The 27,528-nt window shown below is 46.1% G+C and overlaps 2 protein-coding genes and 1 pseudogene across 2 annotated transcripts in view; 1 reads left to right on the top strand and 2 right to left on the bottom strand.

Moving 5' to 3' along the window:
- Positions 1-27,528, top strand: part of RANGRF (RAN guanine nucleotide release factor) — a 267,398-nt gene that overhangs the window by 12,370 nt on the left and 227,500 nt on the right. The gene's annotated exons all lie outside the window — the stretch shown is intronic.
- NAA38 (N-alpha-acetyltransferase 38, NatC auxiliary subunit) overlaps positions 1-27,528 on the bottom strand; it is a 226,289-nt gene that overhangs the window by 170,018 nt on the left and 28,743 nt on the right. The window lies entirely within an intron of this gene.
- On the bottom strand, positions 14,537-14,634 carry LOC126940074 (uncharacterized; annotated as a pseudogene).

Here is a 27,528-nt window from a genome sequence, read left to right as displayed (position 1 = left end):
GAGGAATAGAACAGATAAGACAGAGACATGTGATGCTCTCGGTTCAGGAATCAAATACACAGGTTTGAGAGACCTCTGTATTCATCAGGATGCTTCTGATCTGAAGGGTTTCAATTTTCTTATAAAGGAAACATTTGCTTCATGTAACCAAACAAAAGAGACCAAGAATAGGTCTTGCTTCAGGTATGGGTGCATCCAGGAGCTCACGCACCGTATCTCTACATGCTACTCAGCTGTGCTTTCCTCTGTGTTGTCTTCATTCTCAGGGGGGCTCTCCTGAAATGGTCACAGAAATAGCCAGCAACCATTTCAAGGCTTGCATACATACTATAATCTTAGCAACTAAAACAAACAAACAAAAAATCCCAGGGCTGATTTTTTGTTGTTGTCTGTTTGTTTTTAAAGATGGGGTCTTGCTCTGTTGCAAGTGTACAGAGTGTTACACTCACTCTGCAACCTCAAATTCCTGGGCTCAAACTATCCTCCTGCCTCAGGCCTTCCAAGTAGCTGGGAATACAGGCATGTGCCACCATCCCCAGATAATTTCCAAGTGCTGCCTAATTTTGCCCAAACTGGATCATGTGCCCACCCCTGGAGCCAGAGAGAGAAGTGAGCTCCACTGTAATCATGTGGGCTGAGAATGAGGAAGGGGTTATTCTTTACAGGAAAATGGGGATGTTGCTACCTGAATAAGAGGAATGGGTGCTGCCATCACATACTTTCCATTATATTCCCTCAGGCTGTGGGTTTTTCCCATCAAATCAGTAGCTACTGGAGAGCAAGGATGTTGTCCTGTTTATCCTTTCATCCCCAGCACCCCACACAAGACCTGACCCAGAAGTTTCCAGACCCCTCCTAGCTGATTCAAGACCTCATCCATGTCTTACTGACAGAGTGAAATGACCAGGAAGGAGCTCTCACACCATCCCTGCCCTCCAGCCCACAGATCCTTCTGTGACTATACCCATCTGTCCAGCCTCCTGCCTATTATGATGGAAGATGTGTTCCTCATCTGCTGTGAGAGTGGTTTGCTGCCCAGCCTTTGTTCCCCATCTTCCTGGTATCAACCCCTCGGATTTCCTTTATGAAACTACCCATTCCTATTCTCAGCCATGTGATCTGAATGAGACCGACTCCATCCCCAATTCCAAGGATACACCATGGTTGGCTTAAACCTTTCCATATATTCCCTGCTCCTGGCCACACTGGTCAGTTCAGGGATCACAGTGATCAATGAAAAATGACCCAGGGGACAGCCACCTGCCAGAGTTTTGGAAAAGAGAAGCGTCAACCCTCCTCCTCAGGTGCTACCAGAAAAAAACTCCCTCTCTTCTCCTGGTTGGTGTGGCATGAGGACTTGAGTTCTGGAACTACTTCCAGAACAGCAGCCCTGGGTAGAGTCCAAGATTGAAGTCAACACTACAGGAGGCAGAAAGAAGAGACCAAACGACGTCAGGGCCTTAGTCATCTCTGGGGCAGTCGTGCTGTAACCACAAGGCTGGGGAGGCAGAGAACAGTATTGTCACCCTCAGCTTAGACCAAACATGATTCAGCACTGGGGCTGGCCACCTTCCTGCCCTGAAGCAAATTTTGGTTTGATGAGGAAGGCAGAAGGTAGAATGACATTAGGGCGGGTAATTCATTGTGTCTGTCACACACCCTACCTTTGCTACTGTAGTTACTGATAACCAACTGTATTGGGAAAGTCAGTTTCAGTTGGAATTTTCTGTTGCTTGAACTTCAGCCTTACTTGTTGCCAGCATCCTTACTTGGGCTCTGGGGCTGCCATTTTCACTTTCTTGGGTTTTCACTTCTGAAATGGGCTCTTCTCCCTCCTGCATCAACTTTCCTCCCTCGTTCCCAAGAAGATATAAACACGCTTCAGGGCCAGCAGTTCTCAATGGTGGCTGCACACTGGAATATCCAAAAAGCTTTAAAAAATGCTTAATACTGGCCGGGCGTGGTGGCTCACGCCTGTAATCCCAGCACTTTGGGAGGCCGAGACGGGCGGATCACGAGGTCAGGAGATCGAGACCATCCTGGCTAACATGGTGAAACCCCGTCTCTACTAAAAATACAAAAAAACTAGCCGGGTGTGGAGGCGGGCGCCTGTAGTCCCAGCTACTCGGGAGGCTGAGGCAGGAGAATGGCGTGAACCCGGGAGGCGGAGCTTGCAGTGAGCCAAGATCACGCCACCGCACTCCAGCCTGGGCGACTGAGCAAGACTCTGTCTCAAAAAAAAAAGAAAAAAAAATGCATAATACCTGGGTCCAATGCGCGGAATCTGGGGAGGGACCTAGGCATTGCTTTTTATATTGCCCAGGCTGGTCTCAAACTCCTGGCCTCAATCTCCCGCCTTGAAACCACAAAGTGTTGGGATTACAGGTGTGAGCCACCATGGCTGGCCACAATTTCTTTTTATAACTTTAGAAGTTTGGGCCGGGCGCGGTGGCTCAAGCCTGTAATCCCAGCACTTTGGGAGGCCGAGACAGGTGGATCACGAGGTCAGGAGATCGAGACCATCCTGGCTAATATGGTGAAACCCCGTCTCTACTAAAAAATACAAAAAACTAGCCGGGCGAGGTGGTGGGCGCCTGTAGTCCCAGCTACTCGGGAGGCTGAGGCAGGAGAATGGCGTAAACCCGGGAGGCGGAGCTTGCAGTGAGCTGAGATCCGGCCACTGCACTCCAGCCTGGGCGACAAAGCGAGACTCCGTCTCAAAAAAAAAAATAATAATAATAATAATAATAACTTTACAAGTTTGAAAAAACAAATAAGATAATGCAAAACAAAATTAAAATGAATGCAAACATTTTATCAAAGGCCTATCTCATTCTGCTTAGACCTATCTTAGGATTCTCCACAAAATTCAGCTAAGAAGACTTAAGTTTTACCTCCTCCAAGGTACTCCCTGCTTCAGCAGAAGTTTGTAGAAAACAGCAAAAGGCGCTAGAATGGGGCTATGGATGCAACCGGTAGGGAATTAGAGGTGGAGAAGAGCAACAGGTTGATCTTCTAGGTTATTATGGATAAAAGTGGAAGACTGAGCACAAACATTGACTTTTTCTCCCTCCAAAACCCCATTCAAATGGCAGTAAAAGAATTTTTTTTTTTCTTTTTTTTGAGGTGAAGTTTTACTCTTGTTGCCCAGGCTGGAGTGCAATGGCACGATCTCGGCTCACCACAACCTCTGCCTCCCAGGTTCAAGTGATTCTCCTGCCTCAGCCTCCCAAGCAGCTGGGATTACAGGCATGTGTTACCACACCCGGCTAATTTTTTGGATTTTTAGTAGAGACAGGGTTTCTCCATGTTAGTCTGGTTTTGAACTCCCGACCTCAGGTGATCCTCCCACCTTGGCCTCCCAAGGTGCTGGGATTACAGGCGTGAGCCACTGCGCCCAGCCAATAATTTTTTTTTTTTTCTAATGGTGTTGTGGTCCAGGTGCAGTGGCTCACACCGGTAATCCTAGCACTTTGGGAAGCTGAGGCAAGAGAATTACTTTAGCCTAGGAGTTCGAAACTAGCCTGGGCAATGTAGGGAGACCCAGTCTCTAAAAAAAAAAAATTTAAAAATTAGCTAGGCATGGTGGCACATGCCTGTGGTCCCAGCTCCTCAAAAGGCTGAGGTAGGAGGATTGCTTGAGCCTGGAAGGTTGAGGCTGCAGTGAGCTGTGATTATGCCACTGCACTCCAGCCTGGGTGACAGAAGAGACCCTGTCTCAAAAACAAAACAATGGCTCAAGCCTGTAATCCCAGCACTTTGGGAGGCCGAGACGGGCGGATCACGAGGTCAGGAGATCGAGACCATCCTGGCTAACATGGTGAAACCCCGTCTCTACTAAAAAATACAAAAAACTAGCCGGGCGAGGTGGTGGCGCCTGTGGTCCCAGCTACTCGGGAGGCTGAGGCAGGAGAATGGCGTGAACCCGGGAGGCGGAGCTTGCAGTGAGCCAAGATCGCACCACTCACTCCAGCCCGGGCGACAGAGCAAGACTCCGTCTCCAAAAAAAAAAACAACAACAACAAAAGTGGTGTGGTAGATTAAACATGTACACTGATTCTTTCCTCCTCCTTCTATCAAGAGGGTCTATCACAGACTAGCCCAGAGTCCATTTCCCTCCCACGTGGACTCTGGGCTGGTCTGTGACTTGCTTTGACCCGTGGGATGCATCAAAAGTGACACTGCGCCAGCTCCTGGTCTGGGCTGCAAGAGGCCTCTGGGATCCGTGCACCATGTAGCGAAGTTCAGGAAGGATTATTAAATGATGAGTGTCCACGTGGAGAAAGACCCAGCCGGCCCCCAGCCATTCTGGACATGTGAGTGGAACTATTCTTGGATATTCCAGAGCCAGCCTATCTCCCAGGCAAATGTAGTTGCAGGAAGGACTCCAGCGGACACTACATGCAGCCCTGCCCAAATTGCAAAATCATCTGCAAATACGTGGTTCTTGGTGTTTTAAGCTACTACGGTTTACAGTAGTTTATTCTGCAGCAATAGAAAATAAGCACATGCCACAAATATCAGAAACTAACAGGCTGGGCTCAGCGACTCACGCCTATAATCCCAGCACTTTGGAAGGCCGAGGAGGGTGGATCACCCGAGGTCAGGAGTTCAAGACCAGCCTGGCCAACATGGTGAACCCCGTCTCTACTAAGAATACAAAAATTAGCTGGGCATGGTGCCGCACGCCTGTAGTCCCAGCTATTCAGGAGGCTGAAGCCAGATAATCGCTTGAACCAGCGGCGCGGTGTCCGGAGCTGTACGCCCCGGCCATAGCGAATAATAATTAATGATTAAAACGCCTGAGCTCTATTCATTTCCACCTTCTACCTCCTCCCTATCTTTGCCTTTTTTCCCCTGTACTAATACCTCGTTAAAGATGGCGCTCTTCCTGCTTCTTCTTCACTCACTTTTCCCACGCCCGGGAAAATTGTTACTTAATAGCGCAAGCACAACATGACGACCGACCGGAGAAACCGAAACTAACCTGGCCACGCCTTCGGCAATGAGATCATTTCCGCCTTAGCCCAACCCCTTCCCTTCCAAGTGTATATAAGGCAGTGCATTACCTCCATTAAACGAGACTTGATCAGAGCACTGTCTTGTCTCCATTTCTCGTGTCTCTTGTTCCCCAAATTCCCACCCCCTCCTCCAGGGCCTGCTCTGACTATCCCGCGGACCGGGATACGTGGCGCCCGAACAGGGACCTGGAAACGAGGGACTCCATGAGGAAGAGGACGCCAAAGGACGGTCGACCGCTAACGAAGACAAAAGGAGTCAAACTCTTCCGATCACCGCGGGAACCTGCCGCGTCAGAATCGAAGGTAAGTGACGTGTCCGAAATGGGACAAGAATTAAGCCAACATCAAATATATGTAGGCCAATTAAAAGAGGCTTTAAAGATACGAGGAGTAAAGGTTAAAGGTAATGATTTGTTTAAATTTTTTGATTTTGTAAAAGACACTCAGGCCCAAATGTAATATGACCCTGGACTGTTCTCACAAATCCAGGCTGCTGCTACAAAAGCCTGGAGAAAACTTCCCGTTAAAGGAGATCCAGGGGCCTCGCTCACAGCGGTTAAACAAGGACCCGATGAGCCATTTTCAGACTTTGTGCATAGACTTATGACCACGGCAGGTAGAATCTTTGGAAATGCAGAAACGGGTGTAGATTATGTTAAACAGTTAGCTTATGAAAATGCTAACCCCGCCTGCCAAGCGGCAATCAGACCTTATCGAAAGAAAACAGATTTAACAGGATACATTCGCCTTTGTTCAGATATTGGGCCCTCATATCAACAAGGCCTAGCAATGGCCGCCGCTTTTAGCGGCCAAACAGTAAGAGACTTCCTCATTAACAAAGGTAAAGATAAAGGGGAATGTTTTAGATGCGGTAAAAGGGGACACTTTGCAAAAGATTGCTGTGAAAACCAAAATAAGAGTCCAGAAGCAAAAATCCCAGGCCTTTGCCCAAGGTGTAAAAGAGGAAGGCACTGGGCAAACGAATGTAAATCTAAAACTGACAGTCAAGGAAATCCTTTACCCCCCAGGCAGGGAAACGGGATGAGGGGCCAGCCTCAGGCCCCGAAACAAGCATATGGGGCAGTCAGCTTTGTTCCAGCCAGCAACAGCAATCCATTTCAAAACTTAGTAGAGCAACCCCAGGAAGTGCAGGATTGGACCTCAGTTCCACCTCCCACACAATATTAACACCTGAAATGGGACCGCAAACCTTAAATACCGGAATATATGGACCCTTACCACCTAACACTTTTGGGCTACTTTTAGGAAGAAGTAGTGTCACCATGAGAGGCTTACAAGTCCTCCCTGGAGTTATTGATAATGATTATGAAGGAGAAATTAAAATTATGGCCAGAGCTATTGATAGTATTATTACTGTCCCTCAAGGAGTTAGAATAGCTCAGTTACTCCTGCTACCTTTGGTTAAAACAGATAATAATATCCAATACTCTAATAGAAATAGAAAAGGTTTCGGATCATCAGATATATATTGGGTGCAACCAATTACAAACCAAAAACCCTCTCTAACCTTATGGTTAGACGGGAAGGCATTCACTGGACTAATAGACACAGGGGCTGATGTAACGATCATTAAACAGGAAGATTGGCCCTCTCATTGGCCTACTACAGAAACTTTAACTCACTTGAGAGGAATTGGACAAAGCAGTAATCCTAAACAAAGTTCTAAATACCTAACATGGACAGATAAAGAAAACAATTCAGGCCTCATTAAGCCATTTGTCATCCCTTACCTACCTGTTAACCTTTGGGGGCGAGATCTGCTCTCTCAAATAAAAATTATAATGTGTAGTCCAAATGATATAGTTACTGCACAAATGTTAACTCAAGGATACACCCCTGGTAAAGGTCTTGGAAAAGGAGAGAACAGTATCCCACAGCCTATACTGGTTTCAGGACAACTTGATAAAAAGGGGTTTGGAAATTTTTAGCTCAGGCCACTGACATACCTGCACCCCAAAGGTGCGCTGACCCCATTACTTGGAAGTCAGATGAGCCCATTTGGGTTGATCAGTGGCCTTTACTCAATGATAAACTAAGTGCTGCCCAACAGTTAGTGCAGGAACAACTAGCAGCAGGACATATTGAGGAAAGTAATTCCCCTTGGAATACACCTATTTTTGTTATTAAAAAGAAGTCTGGTAAATGGAGACTCTTACAAGATTTAAGAGCAGTAAATATCACTATGATCCTTATGGGTGCCTTAAAACCAGGATTGCCTTCACCGGTTGCGATTCCTCAAAAATATTTTAAAATCATTATTGACCTTAAAGATTGCTTTTTTACAATTCCCCTTCACCCTGCTGACCAGAAAAGATTTGCCTTTAGCCTTCCATCTACAAATTTTAAACAACCAATGAAGCGCTATCAATGGAAAGTCTTACCTCAGGGTATGGCCAATAGTCCTACCTTGTGTCAAAAATATGTAGCTGCCGCTATAGAGCCAGTCAGAAAAACATGGGCACAAATGTATATTATACATTATATGGATGATATTTTAATAGCAGGAGAAATTGGCGAACAAGTCTTACAGTGCTTCGCCCAACTCAAACAAGAGTTAACAGCAGCCGGACTACAAATAGCCCCAGAAAAAGTACAATTACAAGATCCATACACTTATCTTGGTTTCCAAATTAATGGACCCAAAATCATTAATCAAAAGGCCGTTATACGTCGTGATCATTTAAAAACTTTAAATGATTTCCAAAAATTACTGGGAGACATAAATTGGCTTCGACCGTACTTAAAGCTCACCACAGGAGAGTTAAAACCTCTTTTCGATATATTAAAAGGAGACTCTAATCCAAAATCCCCCAGGTCCATTACTAAAGAAGCATTAATAACACTCCAACAGGTAGAACATGCCATTGCAACACAATTTGTTACCAGTGTTGATTATTCTCAGCCATTAATATTCCTTATTTTTAACACAACAATAACCCCTACTGGCCTATTTTGGCAGAACAATCCCATTATGTGGGTACACCTGCCCTCCTCCCCTAAAAAGGTTTTGTTGCCTTATTATGATGCCATAGCTGATCTAATTATCTTGGGAAGAGAAAACAGTAGAAAATACTTTGGAATAGAACCCTCTACCATTATACAGCCCTACACTCAATCACGCATCCATTGGCTGTTACAAAATACGGAAGCCTGGCCAATTGCTTGCGCTTCTTATACTGGCGCGATTGACAACCATTACCCACCTAACAAACTTACTCAATTTTGCAAACTTAATGCGTTTGTATTTCCCCATATTACGAGTAAAGAACCTCTCAATGACGCATTACTAATTTTCACTGATGGATCTTCCACAGGACTTGCCGCTTATACTTACAATAATGTAGTCGTTAAATTCCAGACCACTTATACATCAGCTCAGCTGGTCGAATTGCAAGCTATAATTGCAGCACTATCAGCTTTTCCTTGTCAGCCACTTAACATTTATACAGACAGCGCCTACCTGGCTCATTCAATACCCCTCTTAGAGACCGTGTCTCAAATTAAACATATTTCAGACACAGCTAACCTATTTTTACAATGTCAACAACTTATCCGAAAAAGGACTACTCCCTTTTTCCTTGGGCATATTAGAGCACATTCAGGATTACCGGGACCTTTAACACAAGGTAACGCAACAGCTGACACGGCAACAAAAACCATAGCCACAGTCACTACAGACAATTTGCAACAAGCGCAAAAAGCACATGCCTTACATTATTTAAACGCCCAAACCTTAAGACTTATGTTTAAACTTACCAGAGAACAAGCTCAACAAATAGTTAAACAATGCGCCAACTGCATAACGTATTTACCTGTTCCCCATCTAGGAGTTAACCCCCGAGGACTCATCCCCAACGAAATTTGGCAAATGGACGTTACTCACCACTTAGAATTCGGTCAACTAAAATATATCCATGTATGCATAGACACCTATAGTGGATTCATCAGTGCAACTCTCCAAACAGGAAAGGCCACCAAACATGTCATAGCTCATTTATTACACTGCTTTTCCATCTTAGGAATACCCAAACAAATCAAAACAGATAATGGCCCCAGTTATATAGCCAAAACCTTCTTACAATTTTGTAATACCCTACAAATTAAACATACCACAGGCATTCCCTATAATCCCCAAGGACAAGGTATAGTAGAAAAAGCTCATCTGTCATTAAAAACTATTATCACAAAATTAAAAGGGGGGAGCTGGTACCCCGTGAAGGGTACCCCCAGAAACATACTCAATCATGCCCTGTTTATCCTTAATTTTTTAAATTTGGACAGTCATGGAAAATCGGCTGCCGACCGTTTCTGGCATCCTGAATCTCAAAAACAGTTTGCAATGGTAAAATGGAAAGATCCACTTGATAGTTCATGGCATGGCCCCGATCCAGTTTTAATTTGGGGAAGAGGCTCAGTGTGCATCTTCTCACAAAAAAAATGATGCAGCCAGATGGCTGCCTGAAAGATTGGTAAGACAAATAAATCATAACCATTGTCAGTCCAGGGAAGATAAATCTCCCTGAGAAATTCTTTCCTTCTTGTTTTTCAGAAAATGAAGCCTAACATGAAATTCCTTTGGAGAATAATTGCTCTATATAACATAGTGACAGTCTATGCAGGTTTTGGTGACCCTCGTAAGGCAAAAGAATTATTACGAAAACAATACGGCCAGCCTTGTGACTGCAGAGGGGGACAAATATCTGAACCTCCGTCAGATAGAATCACCCAGGTGACCTGCACGGGCAAGACAGCTTACCTAATGCCAAACCAGTTATGGAAATGTAAGTCTACCCCAAGAGATACCTCACCTAGCGGGCCGCTCCTAGAATGCCCTTGTAGCTCTTTCCAATCTTCTGTACATAGTTCCTGTTATACCTCCTATCAACAATGCAAACCAGGCAATAGAACATATTATACGGCCACGTTACTAAAAACACAAACTGGAGGCATCAATGACGTACAAGTATTAGGATCCACTAATAAACTTGTATAATCTCCTTGTAACGGCCAAAAAGGAAAGCCTGTTTGTTGGAGCACTACCGCCCCCATTCACATTTCTGATGGAGGAGGCCCATTAGATACTGCAAGAATTAAAACCGTCCAGAAAAAATTAGAAGAAATTCATAAAGCTCAATATCCTGAACTTCAATATCACCCTTTAGCCCTGCCTGAGCTTAGAGATAATTTTAGGCTCGATGCCCAAACCTTTGATATCCTCAATGCTACTTACAATTTACTTCAAATGTCCAATACAAGCCTGGCCCACGATTGTTGGCTTTGTCTTAAAATGGGCCCCCCTATTCCTCTAGCCATACCTAACCTTTCATTGCCCTATGTCAATTACTCAAATGAATCCTTAGTAAATAATTCCTGTCCTATTACCCCCCCCTTAGTTCAACCGATGATGTTTTCTAATTCCTCTTGCCTCTTTTCACCATCATATAATAACACTAAAGAAATTGATTTAGGCTATGTTGTGTTTGGCAACTGTACTTCCATAATCAATGCCACCAACCCTTTGTGTGCTATAAATGGCTCGGTTTTCGTCTGTGGAAACAACATGGCATATACTTATCTACCTACAAATTGGACAGGGCTTTGTGTTCTGGCCACTCTTCTCCCCGACATTGATATCATCCCTGGAGATGAACCTATCCCCATCCCCGCTATTGAACATTTTATTTATAGACCGAAACGAGCCATACAAATTATTCCCTTGTTGGCTGGACTAGGAATCACCACTGCTTTTACTACAGGAGCCACAGGCCTAGGAGTCTCACTAACCCAATATACTAAATTATCCAATCAATTAATTTCAGATGTACAGACCTTATCCAGTACCATACAAGATTTACAAGACCAAGTAGACTCGTTAGCTGAAGTAGTTCTCCAGAATAGAAGAGGTCTAGATTTGTTAACGGCAGAACAGGGAGGGATATGTTTGGCTTTACAGGAAAAGTGCTGTTTTTACGCCAACAAATCCGGAATCGTCAGAGATAAGATAAAAACTTTGCAAGAAGAACTAGAAAAGCGCAGAAAAGGCCTGGCCGCCAATCCACTATGGACTGGACTTGATGGACTTCTCCCCTATCTCCTGCCATTTCTTGGTCCTTTACTCACTCTTCTACTCTTCCTCACTCTCGGGCCTATAATCTTTAATAAGCTTATGGCATTTGTCAGACAACAAATCGAGGCCTTCCAGGCCAAACCTATACAGGTTCATTATCATCGCCTTGAGATGACTGAAAATGGTGAGTCTTATTTACCTTAATAAGACCACCTCCCCTGTGTGCTGAACTGGACAGTCAATGACGGGTAAGAGGACACTATCTCCATCGGAGCCTAAGACAGGAGGGCCGCCCTTGCTGCTGCCTTATCCCATGACGGGCCTAGAAGGTGGGGGTGAGTTGACCCAACCTAAGACAGGCGCAGTTCCCGAGGGGTTTTCTCATCATAAAAATATAAAAAGGGGGACCTGTCCGGAGCTGTACGCCCCGGCCATAGCGAATAATAATTAACGATTAAAACGCCTGAGCTCTATTCATTTCCACCTTCTACCTCCTCCCTATCTTTGCCTTTTTTCCCCTGTACTAATACCTCGTTAAAGATGGCGCTCTTCCTGCTTCTTCTTCACTCACTTTTCCCGCGCCCGGGAAAATTGTTACTTAATAGCGCAAGCACAACATGACGACCGACCGGAGAAACCGAAACTAACCTGGCCACGCCTTCGGCAATGAGATCATTTCCGCCTTAGCCCAACCCCTTCCCTTCCAAGTGTATATAAGGCAGTGCATTACCTCCATTAAACGAGACTTGATCAGAGCACTGTCTTGTCTCCATTTCTCGTGTCTCTTGTTCCCCAAATTCCCACCCCCTCCTCCAGGGCCTGCTCTGACTATCCCGCGGGCCGGGATAGCGCAGAGGTTGCAGTGAGCCAAAATCGTGCCACTGCACTCTAGCCTGGGTGACAGAGAGAGATTCCATCTTAAAACAAAAACAAAAACAAAAAAAAAGAAACAAACAAAAATCCAAAATACCTTATCACTAATATCCTCAGAGAAGATCAAATATTGCAACCATGAAATACAAACAGATTACTAATAAAACAAATATACACAAACTGGGTATGGTGCCCCATGTCTATATTCCCAGCTACTCAGGAGGCTGAGGTAGGAAGGTCACTTGAGTCTAGCAGTTCAAGGCCAGCATAGGCAACATAGCAAGATGTCATCTGTGAAAAAAATATGATAGGAGGAATAATAATAGGACTAGAGGAGAAAGTTGAGAAAATCTACTAGAAAACAGAACAAAAGGAAAAGTGATAGAAAATTGGAAATAAAATAAAATGGAGAATAAATGAAACTGAGAATGGGAACTGGAGAGCCAGTTTGGGAGATCCAACATCTAAAAGTATAGAAGTTCAAAAAAGAGACACTGATAAAATCAAAAGAAGGAAATAATCAATGAAATAATACAAAACATCTTCCCAACACTGAGGGTCATGAATTTCAAGACTGAAAGGACCTACTGAGAGCACTGCACAGTTAATAAAAATAGACTACACCTTGGCACATCATTGTGAAATTATGGAAGCTGGGCCAAAGAGAGGCTCCTAAAAGCTTCTGGAGAAAATATCACATCATATGAAAAGAATTAGGAATGCAAATGACTTTAGGCTTCTTTATAGCTGCTGCCAGTGGAGCAGTGCTTTCAAAATTCTGAACCAAAAAAAAAAAAAAAAATTTCCGAATTATTATTCAAGTGTATATAAAGATTATAGGCATTTCCAGACATGCAAAGTCTTAAAAACTTCTCCTCCCTCCCACGTACCCTTTCTTACTAGCCCATGAAATAAGCCAGGAAACAACACAACATGAGATCCAGGAAACAAAAGCTCCAGCACAGCAGAGAGGTAAAATGAAGGTGAAGGATGGTGGTGAGGCAAGAGCTCAGGAGGAACAGGAAAGAAGCCAAGAGCACACACTGGAGAGACTCCCTCACAAAGTGGAACCGATTGAGAAATGGATGTGCCCGAACTGATAGAGAGGCAATCTGAACAAGTGGTGACGTTTCGGATTAAACTAATGAAAAATATATAGAAAACTAGACCAATAATATAATCATTATTATCTAGAGAAACAACAAAAAGTTTTGTAAGGAAGAAAAAAATAATTACAGTATACTATAAATGTCCCCCATGAATAGCACATCTATAACCAAAATCATGTAAACACTGAGTGTCGGTTTGCTCAGTCCTAACGAAACTGTATTAGAAGGATGGGAGGTGAGAAAGGTTTGCAAATGGGAGCAAGACTAGGAAAGAAAATGAAATCCTATCTTCCAGGCCAGGCACAGTGGCTCACGTCTGTAATCCCAACACTTTGGGAGGCCGAGGTGGGTGGATCACAAGGTCAGGAGTTCAAGATCAGCCTGACCAACATGGTGAAACCCCGTCTCTACTAAAAATACAAAAATTAGCCAGGTGTGGTGGTGCGTGCCTGTTATCCCAGCTACTCAGGAGGCTGAAGCTGGAGAATCGCTTGAACCTAGGAGACGGAGGTTGCGGTGAGCCAAGATTGTACCATCGCACTCTAGCCTGGGTAACAAGAGCGAAACTCCATCTAAAAAACAAAATCCTATCTTCCATAGGGGGAAGCCAATATTTGCCTAAAGCTGAAAAATCATTACATAAACAATGCATGCATGCTATTTTGAGATGTAGCGGTTTAGATTATCAAGGAAAGTAGTGAAAGTTATTGTCTTTCATGACAGGGAAAGCACAGAAGTGGAGCAGGAGGCAGTTGTTGGTGAGAGATTTGTAGACCTACTTGACTCTTTAAATCATATGCATCTACAACTTTGATGAGAATATTAGAATTTAAAAGGAAGAAAAAGAGAAGACAGGAAAGAGTAAGGAAGGAAGGGAGGGAGGGAGGGAGTAGTAGGGGTGAGGGAAACAAAGGCCTGGTGCAGTGGCTCATGCCTGTAATCCCAGCCCTTTAGGAGGCTGAGGCGGGTGGATCACCTGAGGTCAGGAGTTTGAGACCAGCCTGGCCAATGTGGCAAAACTTCGTCTCTACTAAAAATACAAAAAAATTAGCCAGGCATGGTGATGGGCACCTGTACTACCAGCTACTCAGGAGGCTGAGGCAGGAGAATCACTTGAACCCAGGAAGCAGAGGTTGCAGTGAGCTGAGATGGTGCATTGCACTCCAGCCTGGGCAACAGAGCAAGACTCCATCTCAAAAAAAGAAAGGTAAGCAGGAGCCAAATCATTCATGGGTTCAAAGATGGGGTACACATGACTCAATGGACATTTTTAAATCTCAAGTAAACCCCTTTCCCAGTCAGGGCTCAGATTTCTTCATCTATATCTTGAGGGGTTGGATGACGACTCCTGTTCAACCTGTCTGAGATCATCATGAGCTGTAGGACAGAACGTAATAAAATATTTAAATGATCAAGGGCAAAGGTTCTATTTTTCTAACCTTTTAAGTGGGAAGGGTAATGTGTTGTAACAAGGTTTGAGACAAGCACATCTCATATGTGAGCATAAAAACCCAACCATCAGGTTTACCAAGTACAAAAGGATCAAGGGCAGCGGTTCTAAAGAAGAATCACCCTACTGTAAAATGTAGATTCCCTGGCTAATCTTCTGGGGAGTCTCCCTCCTTGGTGTGAGGCAGGGCTGGGGAACTGGCTTTCTTTCTTTTTTTTTTTTTTTTAGACAGAGTCTCACTCTGCTCATTCTGCCACCCAGGCTGGAGTGCAGTGGCATGATCTCGGCTCACTGGAATCTGTGTCCTGGGTTCAAGTGATTCTCCTGCCTCAGTCTCCTGAGTAGCCGGGACCATGGGCGCCCACCACCAGACCCAGCTAATTTTTGTATTTTTAGTAAAGATGGGGTTTCACCATGTTGGCCAGGCTGGTCTCGAACCCCTGACCTCAAGTGATCCACCCACCTCTGCCTCCCAAAGTGCTGGGATTACAGGTGTGAGCCTCTGCACCTGACCCGGAACTGACATTTTTAACAAGCATTCAAAGACATCTGATGCCAGCCGTCTGCTTGCCATACGTTGAGCAATGCTACTCCAGGATAAGTCCTTGGAGGTGCAGGATCACAGGTTTAATTGAGATAAAACCGCAAATCAATTCCCTTTTTCAGGGAGAAAGTGTCAATTTGGTATTGATATGTTTTGAGCACCCCTTTAGCATTAGATAATCTTCTGGAACAGGGAGCAGGCCGCAGGCAATGGAATCTACCTGGAATTGAATTACACTGTTCGGTTTTCATTGCATTCTCCTTTATTCTTACCTTCTATTATGGGAAATGAAATGAATTTTCGATTTACGATAATTACACAAAGTTTCCTTTAAAATAGATTCACTGAAATTTCTAAGTATCCAAGGATGTATTTATTTTAGGATGAATAGACAATAAAGCATTTTCACTTTTTCCTAGACTCACCGGATTTGGGCACATGGATACCTGCAATATTGATTTGTATTATGAGAGTGATCTAATTATCACAAAAGGAGCTATAATCACTAACTTATCATTTATAATAATGGTTAGTGGTACCCTTACAATAATGTACAATCCAATGTTCAAAAATTATACCACTTGAGTTTGGTTTGATCCTATCAATTTTCAACAAATGTCTTGGGAGGCCAAGGCGGGCAGATCAAGAGGTCAGGAGATCGAGACCATCCTGGCTAACACGGTGAAATCCCGTCTCCACTAAAAATACAAAAAATTAGCCGGGCGTGGTGGCGGGCACCTGTAGTCTCAGCTACTCAGAGGCTGAGGCAGGAGAATGGTGTGAACCCGTGAGGCAGAGGTTGCAGTGAGCCGAGATTGAGCCACTGCACTCCAGCATGGGCGACAGAGCGAGACTCCGTCTCAAAAAAAGAAAAAAGAAAAAAAAATTTTTTTTCAATAAATGTCTTAAAATTTAAAAGCAGGCTGATTAGTTTGGAACCAGACTACAAGTAGAGCTAACATTTGGTGAATAAGAAAACATCACACTACATTTTGGATGTATGAAAGAAAACTTGACCATTTGAAGATACATGAATAAAAAAAGTACTATAAATACTACTTTAGGAAAAAAAGAGAGTGATCTATAAATAAAAACATTTGACGTATTTGAAAACGTGTGGGTCTTGCATATGATTCACACGAGAAATCTAAAATTCAACCTAGCAATGGATAAGAATTAAGAATGGATGGTTTGGGCCGGGCGCGGTGGCTCACGCCTGTAATCCCAGCACTTTGGGAGGCCGAGGCGGGTGGATCACAAGGTCAGGAGATCGAGACCACGGTGAAACCCCGTCTCTACTAAAAATACAAAAAATTAGCCGGGCGCGGTGGCGGGCGCCTGTAGTCCCAGCTACTCAGGAGGCTGAGGCAGGAGAATGGCGTAAACCCAGGAGGCGGAGCTTGCAGGGAGCCGAGATCGCGCCACTGCACTCCAGCCTGGGCGACAGAGTGAGACTCCGTCTCAAAAAAACAAAACAAACAAACAAACAAAAAAAGAATGGATGGTTTGGGCAAAGGACATTAACAGACATTGCTCCAAAGGTGATACATGAATGGCCAACAAGCACATGGAAAGATGCTTAACATTACCAATTATGAGGGAAATGAAGATCAAAACCACAATGAGATACCAATTCAAGCCCATTAAAATGTCTATTATCAAATAAACAGAAAATAATAAGCATTGGTGGACAAACTAGAACCCTCCTCCTGCACTGCTGGTAGGAATGTAAAATGTGGCATCCATTGTGGAAAATAGTATGGTGGTTCCTCAAAACATTAAACATATAGACTGGGTGTGATGGCTCACGTCTGTAATCCCAGCACTTTTGGTGGCCAAGGCGGGTGGATCACCTGAGGTCAGGAGTTCAAGATCAGCCCAGCCAATGTGGTGAAATCCCGTCTCTACTAAAAATACGAAAATTAGCTGGGCGAGGTGGCAGGCGCCTGTAATCCCAGCTACTTAGGAGACTGAGGCAGGAGAATTGCTTACACCCGGAAAGCAGAGGTTGCAGTGAGCAGAGATCATGCTACTGTACTCCAGCCTGGGCAACAGAGCGAGACTCAGTCTCAAAAAAAAAAAAAAAAAAATTAAACATACAGTTACCTTATGCTCCAGCAATTCTACCACTTGGTATATATCCTAACGAACTGAAAGTAGGAACTGAAACATGCAATACTGGTTTTCTGTTCCTGCGTTAGTTTGCTAGGGATAATGGCCGCCAGCTCCATCCATGTTCCTGCAAAGGACACGATCTCGTTCTTTTTTTTTTTTTTTTTTTTTTGAGATGAAGTCTTGCTCTATTGCCCAGGCTGGAGTGCAGTGGCACGATCTCAGCTCACTGCAACCTCTACCTCCCGGGTTCAAGTGATTCTCCTGCCTCAGCCTCCTGAGTAGCTGGAATTACAAGCAGGTGCCACCACGCCCAGCTTACTTTTGTATTTTTAATAGAGATGGGGTTTCACCATGTTGGCCAGGCTGGTCTCGAACTCCTGACCTCGTGATCCACCTGCCTTAGCCTCCCAGAGTGCTGGGATTACAGGCGTGAGACACTGCGCCTGGCCACGATCTTATTCTTTTTTATGGCTGCATAGTATTCCATTGTGTATATATACCATATGATAAGTCACTCTCACTTCAGTTGGCCTTCATGAAACACTGTGACAGACACAATGGCACAAAGTGTCTATCAGCATCATTCTCCTCCTACCTCATTGACTGATCTTTGCTGCTTCCACTCCTTTGCATGACTTCCAAATATCAGAGGGCCTTAGGGCACAGCTCGTGCCTCTTCTCCTCTCCACTTATAGGATATTCTCTGCCTAGTGATCTCCACCAGCCTGTGGTATAGACGCACCTGTGTGCTTGTGACTCGAAGATGCACACCTGGAGTTCTGAGCTCTATGCCCATATGTGAGTTCTCCACTTGGATGTCTAATGGTCATCTCAAACTTAGCATTTCCAGACCGAAAATCCCAAATCTGTTATTTCCCCAAAGCCCAAATCCGTAACTTCCCCTTGACATCTCTTCCCCAAATCCCTCCCTCACTGTGCTCTTGCCTTTCCCTCCTCCAACAAGCCAAACTTTTCCTAACTGCAGGGCCTCTGCAGGAACAGTTTCCTCTGCACAAAACTCTCTTCCCCGGACAGATCCTTTCACCTTCTCTGAGCCTCTGAGGGCCTCCTTTCCCACCTCTGCTTCTCACTCCTTCACATCAGTCTGTTTCATTTCCTTCATTGCACTTACTATCATCTGAAATTATGTATTGGTTTACTTATTTTCTCTCACACTTCATTTTTTTTTTTTGACAGAGATTTGCTCTGTCACCCATGCTGGAGTGCAATGGCACAATTTCAGCTCACTGAAAACTCCGCCTCCTGGGTTCAAGCGATTCTCCTGCCTCAGCCTCCTTAGTAGCTGGGATTACAGATGCCCGCCACAATGCTTGGCTAAGTTTTTTGTATTTTTAGTAGAGACGGGGTTTCACCATGTTGGCCAGCAACTGTGCCCGGCCTCACCCTTGATTTTTAATCTCCATGAAAGCAAGCACTAGGTCTTGCCTGGGCCTTTATCCATTGCAGTGAGCATAGCGTCTGGCACAGAGGTAGTTCTGAACATTAGTTATTGAATGAAATAAAATAATGAATGTGGGCCAGGTGCGGTGGCTCATGCTGGTAATCCCAGCACTTTGGGAGGCTGAGGCAGGCGGATCACAAGGTCAAAAGATCAAGACCATCCTAGCCTACATGGTGAAACCCCGTCTCTACCAAAAATACAAAAATTAGCTGGGCGTGGTGGTGCTCACCTGTAGTCTCAGCTACTGGGGAGGCTGAGGTAGGAGAATCGCTTGAACCCAGGAGGTGGAGGTTCCAGTGAGCCGAGACTGCACTCCAGCCTGGCGACAGAGGGAGACTCTGTCTCAAAACTAACTAACTAACTAACTAACTAACTAACTAAATAAGTAAAATGAACGTAGGCCCAAGAAGAGTTGTGGGAAGAGGGTGATGTTTCTCCATAGACTTCTAAGGCTAAGAAGGAAAACAAACAGAGGTGCTGTGCACAAATCTACCCCCACCCCAACTGGGTCCCAACTCTGGCTCCCTGGCGTGGCACCATCACTGAAAGGCCCCGTTCCCGAAATCTCAGGGTATTCTTAGTCCCTCCTGTTCCCAGCACTGCCAATCCCCCGCCCACCCCCACCTTAGTTGCAAGTTCCAGCCTCTCCGCCCCGCCCCACCCCGCCCAGAAGCGGACGTGGTTTTTAGAGGAGTCCACCGGGCTTGGAGTCAGTGGCAATAATCAGGGGTAGAGCGGGGCGTGTCCCAGGGGTGAGCCCAGCTCTGCAGCCTTGTGCGCAGTAGAGAGCTGGTCTTAGGCTGGCACCATGGCCGATTTCAGGGTCAGGGTGTCCACCGGGAAGGCCTTCGGGGCTGGCACATGGGACAAAGTGTCTGTCAGCATCGTGGGGACCCAGGAAGAGAGCCCCCCACTGCCCCTGGACAATCTCGGCAAGGAGTTCACTGCGGGCGCTGTGAGTGCCTGGGAGTGGGTAGGGGTGGAGGTGAAGGGGGCGAGCAGGAGCGTCCGGCCTGACGCATACTAAAACCTCCCCTCAGGAGGAGGACTTCCAGGTGACGCTCCCGAAGGACGTGGGCCAAGTGCTGCTGCTGCGCGTGCACAAGGCGCCCCCAGCGCTGCCCCTGCTCGGGCCCCTGGCCCCGGACGCCTGGTTCTGCCGCTGGTTCCAGCTGACACCGCCGCGGGGCGGCCCCCTCCTCTTCCCCTGCTACCAGTGGCTGGAGGGGGCGGGGAGCCTGGTGCTACAGGAGGGGACAGGTGAGGGGCGGGCCAGGCTGGGGCTGCAGGGGGAGCACAGGAAGGGGTAGGGGACTGGGGGTTGGAGAGAAGGGCAGGTGAAGTGGAGAGGTGAGCTGGTGTGGCCACAGAATAGCCAGCAGAGGAGGGAGGCTAGTGGGGCCTTGGGGAGGGCGAGGTGGCAGCCTGGCGTAGGAGAAACTGTACTTATGGGAGGAGGGGACCTGGTAGAGGGTAGCAATCATGGGGACGGTGTGGCTGGGATAGTGATGGGGAGTTTCTCTCCCCGCCCCAACCTACTCCCCTTCTGCCACAGCCAAGGTGTCCAGGGCAGACCACCACCCCCTGCTCCAGCAACAGCGCCAGGAGGAGCTGCAGGCCCGGCAGGAGATGTACCAGTGAGGAGGGGGTTACTGTTGGGGGAGGGGGTGCCCAAGGGATGAGGGGCAGCTTGAGTGTCCTGGTCATGACAGAGATTAAAAGCCCTTGCCTCCACCTCTCCTATCAAAGCTGCTCCGGGACCAGCAGCATCTGCAGGAACGTATAGAAATGCAAATTCTCAGGCCACCTCCAACCTACTACACACTGAGGGTGAAAAGTGGGAATTTTTGTTTTGACAAGCCTTCCAGATGACTCTGACGTTTGAAAAACACTGCTCTAGGGCCAGGTGCAGTGGTGGCTCACACCTGTAATCTCAGCACTTTGGGAGGCCGAGGCAGGCGGATTACCTGAGGTTTGTAGTTCGAGACCAGCCTGGCCAACAGGGCGAAACCCCATCTCTACTAAAAATACAACAATTAGCTGGGCATGGTGGCAGGCACCTGTAATCTCAGCTACTTGGGAGGCTGAGGCAGAAGAATAGCTTGAACTTGGGTGGTAGAGGTTGCAGTGAGCCGAGATCATGCCATTATACTCCAGCCTGGGCAACAGAGTAAAACTCGGTCAGAAAGAAAGAACAAAAGAATGAAAGGAAGGAAGGGAGGGAGGGAGGGAAAAGAAAAACTCCTCTAAATGCCTTACCTTTGCTGGTGTCTTCCTTGTCCTGGGACTTTTTCATGCATCATCTTGTTGTATCCTCCCAGAAATCTGAGCAGAGGAGAAACACACCTCTCAAGCTCCAGGAAACTCACCCTCCAGGGCTAGCAAGGGGTGAGATGGGGGCTCTTTCTGTGCTCTGGGCTCAGCATTGGAGGTCACAGGGGAAAACTGGGACTTGGAGATTGCAGAGGAGTTGGAGCCGCTAGTGAGGATTCCCTTGGCACAAAGCCCGGAACTGCACTCAAGAGCAGACTTACAAAAGATCTTGATCTGGCCAACTCATCTGCCATCTAAAGCCTGGGCTGCAGGCTTTTGTTCCTGGTCTCTGGGATCAGAGCCGCCACAGGCTCATTTGGTTCCTGGTGATTCTCCATGTGTCGTGAATTCCACCCCTAAGGAAGCCATTGCACTAAATCTGCCAGCAGCAGCCCCAAAAGAGGGAATAGACATTGAGGTCTACTGTGTCCGTGGAGACCCAGGGTCAGCCTAGGCTCTGCCAGAACGAGCTGTGAGATCTTAGACCAATTATTTCATCTCTTTGATTCTTATTTTCTTCTGTAAAAGAAACTAAGAATACCAATCTCGTTTGGGTTAGGAGGAACAAATGAGAAAATGGTTAAGAATGTAGCTAGTCAGCTGCCAAGCCTTGCACAAATGTGTGCTCTTGCTGTTGTTCCTGTCTTTCAGTTAACTCTGTTCCAACACTCTAGGCTCTTATAATACGTACAGTGAGGCCTCAGATCCATAGCAACAGCATTGCCTGGGAGCTTGTTAGAAATCAGAATCTGCATTTAACCAAGATCTCTAGGTGAGAGGGATTAAAGTCTGAGAGGCAGGGTTTGGCCACCACCTGGCGGCAGTGTACTTTAATTGCAAATTTTTCTTTGAAGTTGAAAGCTCAAACCCAAAAGCAAGGTTTGAATGAATCAAAGAATGAATGAGTGAGAGGATGACTGGCTAGGGGCCATCGAGTTTGCAGAGCCATGGTTTTACCATTTTGCTGGAAGGTCTTCGGCTGTGTTGCTTGTTTGAGAATAGAATTTAGAGATGCCTTAGGCGGCTCCCCCTAAGCCTAAACTGTGGAGGCTGAATTGCCTCTCTATGGGACGCCTACCAAAGGCAACTGAAACCTTCCATGCAGCCCCTGTCCCGGGATAATCTCCCCTCTACAAGATGCATCTGTGTTAGTCGGGACTTCTATAGTTGTAAGAACAAAAGCTAACTCCAACTAGCACGCAGAAAAAAAGAGTTTGTCAGCCAGACACAGAGGCACTTACGGAAACACAGGCAGGAATTGTCCACCCAGTGGAAAATGGCCATGGCTAATAGTCTGTATTTACTGCTGTAATCCACATATCCAGAGAGAGACCACCTCTCAGGCTCAGCCCCAATTTCAAACTCCCTGGAAAGGACTCTGATTGGTGCAGTTCTAGTCAGGTGATCAACTCTGGACCAATCACCCTTGACCAGGGGAGCCAGCTCACTGTGGGAAAATGGCAGCTCCCTCGCAGCCATTCAGGTCCCATGCTTGGGGGCTAGGGCCAGAGCTGGCTAAGGCAAGTTGCAGCTGCTCAGATAGTGGGGACAGGGAGTCTGGGATGCAGGACCTCAGCAGCCCCCTCACCCAGCCTGTGGTGGGTCCCCAGAGGCCCCTGGGCACCTATCCGGATGAGCACTTCACAGAGGAGGCCCCTCGGCGGAGCATCGCTGCCTTCCAGAGCCACCTGGCCCAGATCTCGGGGGCCATCCAGGAGCGGAACCGGGGCCTGGTGCTGCCCTACACCTACCTAGACCCTCCCCTCATCGAGAACAGCGTCTCCATCTAAATCCCAGGGGAACACAGGCCCAGATAACATCCCTTTGACCACATCGCTCTAGGATAACTGGACCCAGAGAAAAGGACTCCTGGGAAAAACAGGCCTCCATGTGCCTCTCCTGGGACAACCAGACTCTGTGTAACTCACCCCCACCACCATACACACACACAAAAAAACACAAACAAAATCAAAACACAGAAAGCAAAAAACCCACCAATAACAGAGTCTCAGGACAGAACCACTGAGCCTTTTGGAGGCTCTAAGCCTCAAAATGCCTGCAGAGCCCACCTTGAGGGTTTTGCTAGTTGGTTTTGTTTGGTATTTTACAGCCATGGGGGGAGGCATATAATCCTGCCCGTGGGCCCACTAGCCTCCACTGATTGGACCTTATGGTTACCCAACTCAAGGACAGTCACCAAGAAGTGGCTGCCAAAGAGGCCGAGCACAGTGGCTCATGCCTGCAATCCCAGCACTTTGGGAGATGGAGGCAGGAGAATCACTTGAGGTCAGAAGTTCAAGTCCAGCCTGGACAACATAGCAAGACTCCACCTCTACCAAAAAATAAAAATTAAAAAACTAATTGGGCGTGGGGGTGTGTGGCTGTAGTCCTAACTACTAAAGAGGATGAGACAGAAGAATCACTTGAACCTGGGAGGTGGAGGTTGCAGTGAGACCAGATCATGCCACTGCACTCCAGCCTGGGTGACAGAGTGAGACTCCATCTCAGAAAAACAAAAATGAAAACAAAAAATGCCCAAGAGGTTGATTGTGACCTACTGTCTCAGCTTTAAAATGAATAAAACACTGAAAAAGGGTCACTGGGAGCCAGGCAGAACAGGCAGAATGAGGACGCACTGCCCAGTCGGCGCAGGCAGTGCCTATGTATGCTTTCTTAAAAACATCCCCTAAAATTAAAGACTTGTACATTATAAAGCAGGTTCCGTTTCCAGAGAATCAGAAAACATTATCATATCTCTAGTCATACTTTGCTGCTAGATTTCATCTTCACTGATGGAATTACAACATTTCATACACATTCTTTCATTCTGTTTTTTTTCTGGCTCATATTCAGTGAGCATCCGTTACGGTAAAAAAGTATCCTTTAAAAAAAAAAAAAAAACTCCAGTGGAGACACCTGGTAGACATCACCTTAATCAAATAATCCAGGTGAGTCCGGGCGTGGTGGCTCACACCTGTATTCCCAGCACTTTGGGAGGCTGAGGCAGGTGAATCACTTGAGGCCAGGAGTTAAAGACCAGCCTGGCCAACGTGGCAAAACCCCATCTCTACTAAAAGTACAAAAAAACTAGCCAGGCTTGGTAGCAGGTGCCTGTAATCCCAGCCATTCAGGAGGCTGAGGCAGGAGAATCGCTTGAACCCCGGAGGCAGAGGTTGCAGCGAGCTGAGATCGTGCTGCTGTATTCCAGCCTGAGCAACAGAGAGGGACTCTGTCTCTAAATAAATAAATAAGTAAATAAAAGATCCAGGTGAACTTGCTGATACCATGTTGCTTTGCTCTAATGTTGTCAGAAGAGCACCTCACCTCTGTGGTTTCTTCTAGAAACTCATAACTATAGTCTAATAATGAGAAAAATGCAGACAAACCCAAATTGAGGGGCGTTCTGCAAAATACCTGACCAGCACTCTCCAAATTTTAAAATGGCCTTTGCTTTTTTGGCATAAAAACAAAATGCCTCCTTTACAAGTCACCTAATGATTTCCATCACTACTTCACATTGCAGGCATGAGTGCTTTTCTTTTTCAGTTTCACTGATTTTTATAAAACAATGTGGACAAAAATGTAATTTATATACTATAACTGCATGAACACTACCATTGGAAAAATACAGAACAGTGCCTCAGAAGGGGTAGGGCTGACTGGCAAACGGCATTTGACCCGCTCATTCCTCGTGGAGAGTGAGTATACCAAAAGTGATTTAGAGATATATGTATCTGTCAAACTTCTTTCCATCAATTCCTGCTAACTTAAGCAATAAAGGAGTTAATGGAGCCGGGCGCGGTGGCTCAAGCCTGTAATCCCAGCACTTTGGGAGGCTGAGACGGGCGGATCACAAGGTCAGGAGATCGAGACCATCCTGGCTAACACGGTGAAACCCCGTCTCTACTAAAAAATACAAAAAACTAGCCGGGCGAGGTGGCGGGCGCCTGTGGTCCCAGCTACTCCGGAGGCTGAGGCAGGAGAATGGCGTAAACCCGGGAGGCGGAGCTTGCAGTGAGCTGAGATCCGGCCACTGCACTCCAGCCTGGGCGACAGAGCCAGACTCAGTCTCAAAAAAAAAAAAAAAAAAGGAGTTAATGGAAAAGAAACGGAGTTCCTTGAGAAGTTAAAGAGCTGACTATGCAGGCCACGCGCAGGGACTCCCACCTGTGATCCCAACACTTTGGAAGTCCGAGGCAGGACGATTGTCTGAGCCCAGGAGTTCAAGACAGCTTGGGCAGTATAGTGAGACCCCATCTCTGCAAAAAAATGTAAAAAGTAGCAGGGCATGGTGGCTCACGCCTATAGTCCCAGCTATTCAGAAGGCTGAGGTGGGAGGACTGCTTGATCCAGGGAGGCAGAGGTTGCAGTAATCACACCACTGCATTCCAGTGTTCCAGCCTGGGCAACAGAGCAATATCTTGTCCAAAAAAAAAAAAAAGCCCAGGCACGGTGGCTCACACCCATAATCCCAGCATTTTGGGAGGCCAAGGTGGGTGCATTACCTGAGGTCAGGAGTTCAAGACCAGCCTGACCAATATGGTGAAACCCCGTCTCTACTAAAACTACAAAAAGTAGCCTGGCGTGGTGGTGGGTGCCTGTAATCCCAGCTACTTGGGAGGCTGAAGCAGGAGAATCACTTGAACCCGGGAGGCAGAGGTTGCAGTGAGCTGAGATTGCACCATGCACTCCAGCCTGGGCAACAAGAGCGAAACTCCATCTCAAAAAAAAAAAAAAAAGTTAATCATGCAGTTTCAGGAAAGAAACTAAAACCCAGGAAGCTCGAGGCATCTGGGGGACAAGGGACAAGAACTGATGAATGCTGTCCCCAGGCACTGCCATGGGAATAATGAAGCTCCTACCATTTTTCATCCTTGAATTATTTGCCTCCATATTCACTTCCATGAGCGAGGCTGTTTGACTTAACATGGAGCAGCAGAGACCACTGGTTGCTGGAGCAGAGAGAGTTTATGCTCACCTAATACCTCATGTACTTCCCAACATTTCCCAGCCTGCCTTTCAGTTAGGTTGAGGCCATGTGACTAATTCTGGCCAAAACACTAATTCTCAGAGGAGTGATGTGTGTCCTTTCCAAGATGGGACAGTTATGAGCCGATGTGCCTCCTTCATCCTTCTATTGCCTCACTGCCTATTCCTCAGGGGCATTTCCAGCTGACTTAGCCATCCTGACCTCCACTGCTGGATTTCCATTTCAGGAGGACAAGGTTCATAACTGCCCATCACAGTGCCAGCACACTGCAGGTGCTTGGTAAGTACGTGCTGAATGGAGGAATTAACGCACAAATAATTCCTAAAACCCTGTGGTGCCCATCACTTACCTGTGTGTCTCCCCAACCAGACCATGAGCTTCTTGAATGCGGGAGCTGGGTCTCACTCAACTTGCTAGGCCTCGTGCCCAGTGCTGCACTGACTCAGATTGATACCCAACAAATGTTTGTTTAATGTCAGATGAAGGGAAAGTGATTGGATGGTTGCATGCGTGGATGTACTGGTGAGTTGGAGGGCAGTTGCACCTGACTCAATAAACTGGTGTTTGTTTCAGTATATATCTTTTGGGATCAACTATCATTTCCAGGAGAAACTGCAGTATCCAAGGCAGCTCAGCTGTGCAAATCCAAGCAGTCAGTCCCTAACCACCCTTGGAGAAGCCACCACCACCTCCTCTGCCCAGGGCCTGTGAGGTGCCCCCACCATACACACCACACAACCCTAGCCCTAGAGCTCTCAGCTGGCTGCCCCGCCTTGAGAAGAGGAGGTTGTTACAGAGGACATTCAGTTCTAGGGATATCCAGTTAACTCTCCAGAGTGGTGGTTTCCTTGGGCTATGATGGATAGTAAATAGATAGAAGATAGATAATAGATAGATAGATGATAGATAGATGGATGGATAGATAGATAGATAGATAGATAGATAGATGACAGATAATAGAAGATAGATAGTAGATAGGTAGAAGATAGATAGATGATAGATAGAAGATAGATATATAGTAGATGATAGAAGATAAATAGATGATAGTAGATAGATGAATAGATAGATGATAGATAGTAGATAGAAGATAGATAGAAGATAGATAGTAGATAGAGAGTAGAGAGAAGATAAATAGATGATAGATAGTAGGTAGTAGATAGAAGATAGATAGTAGATAGATGATAGATATTAGATAGAAGATAGTAGATAGAAGATAGATAGATAGATAGAAGATAGATAGTAAATAGATAATAGACATATAGCCATGCATTACTTAACGATGGGGATATGTTCTGAGAAATGTGTTAGGTGATTTCATCATTGTGTGAACACCGTGGACTGTGCTTACACAATTTCAAATGGTAGCGTCTACCACACACCGCGGCTATATGGTCTAGCCTGTTGCTCCCAGGCTGCAAACCCGTGCAACACATTACCATGCTGAATACTATAAGCAATTGTAACACAGTGGTAAGTATCTGTGTATCTAAACATATCTACACATTGAAAAGGTACAATTAAAATATGGTGTTAAAGGTAAAAAGTGGTACACCTAAATAAGGC

Source organism: Macaca thibetana, chromosome 16 (assembly GCF_024542745.1).
Source record: "Macaca thibetana thibetana isolate TM-01 chromosome 16, ASM2454274v1, whole genome shotgun sequence".
Lineage (NCBI taxonomy): Eukaryota > Metazoa > Chordata > Mammalia > Primates > Cercopithecidae > Macaca > Macaca thibetana.
The sequence above is the reverse complement of the archived record's forward strand: the minus strand, read 5'-3'. Positions and strand labels throughout refer to the sequence as shown.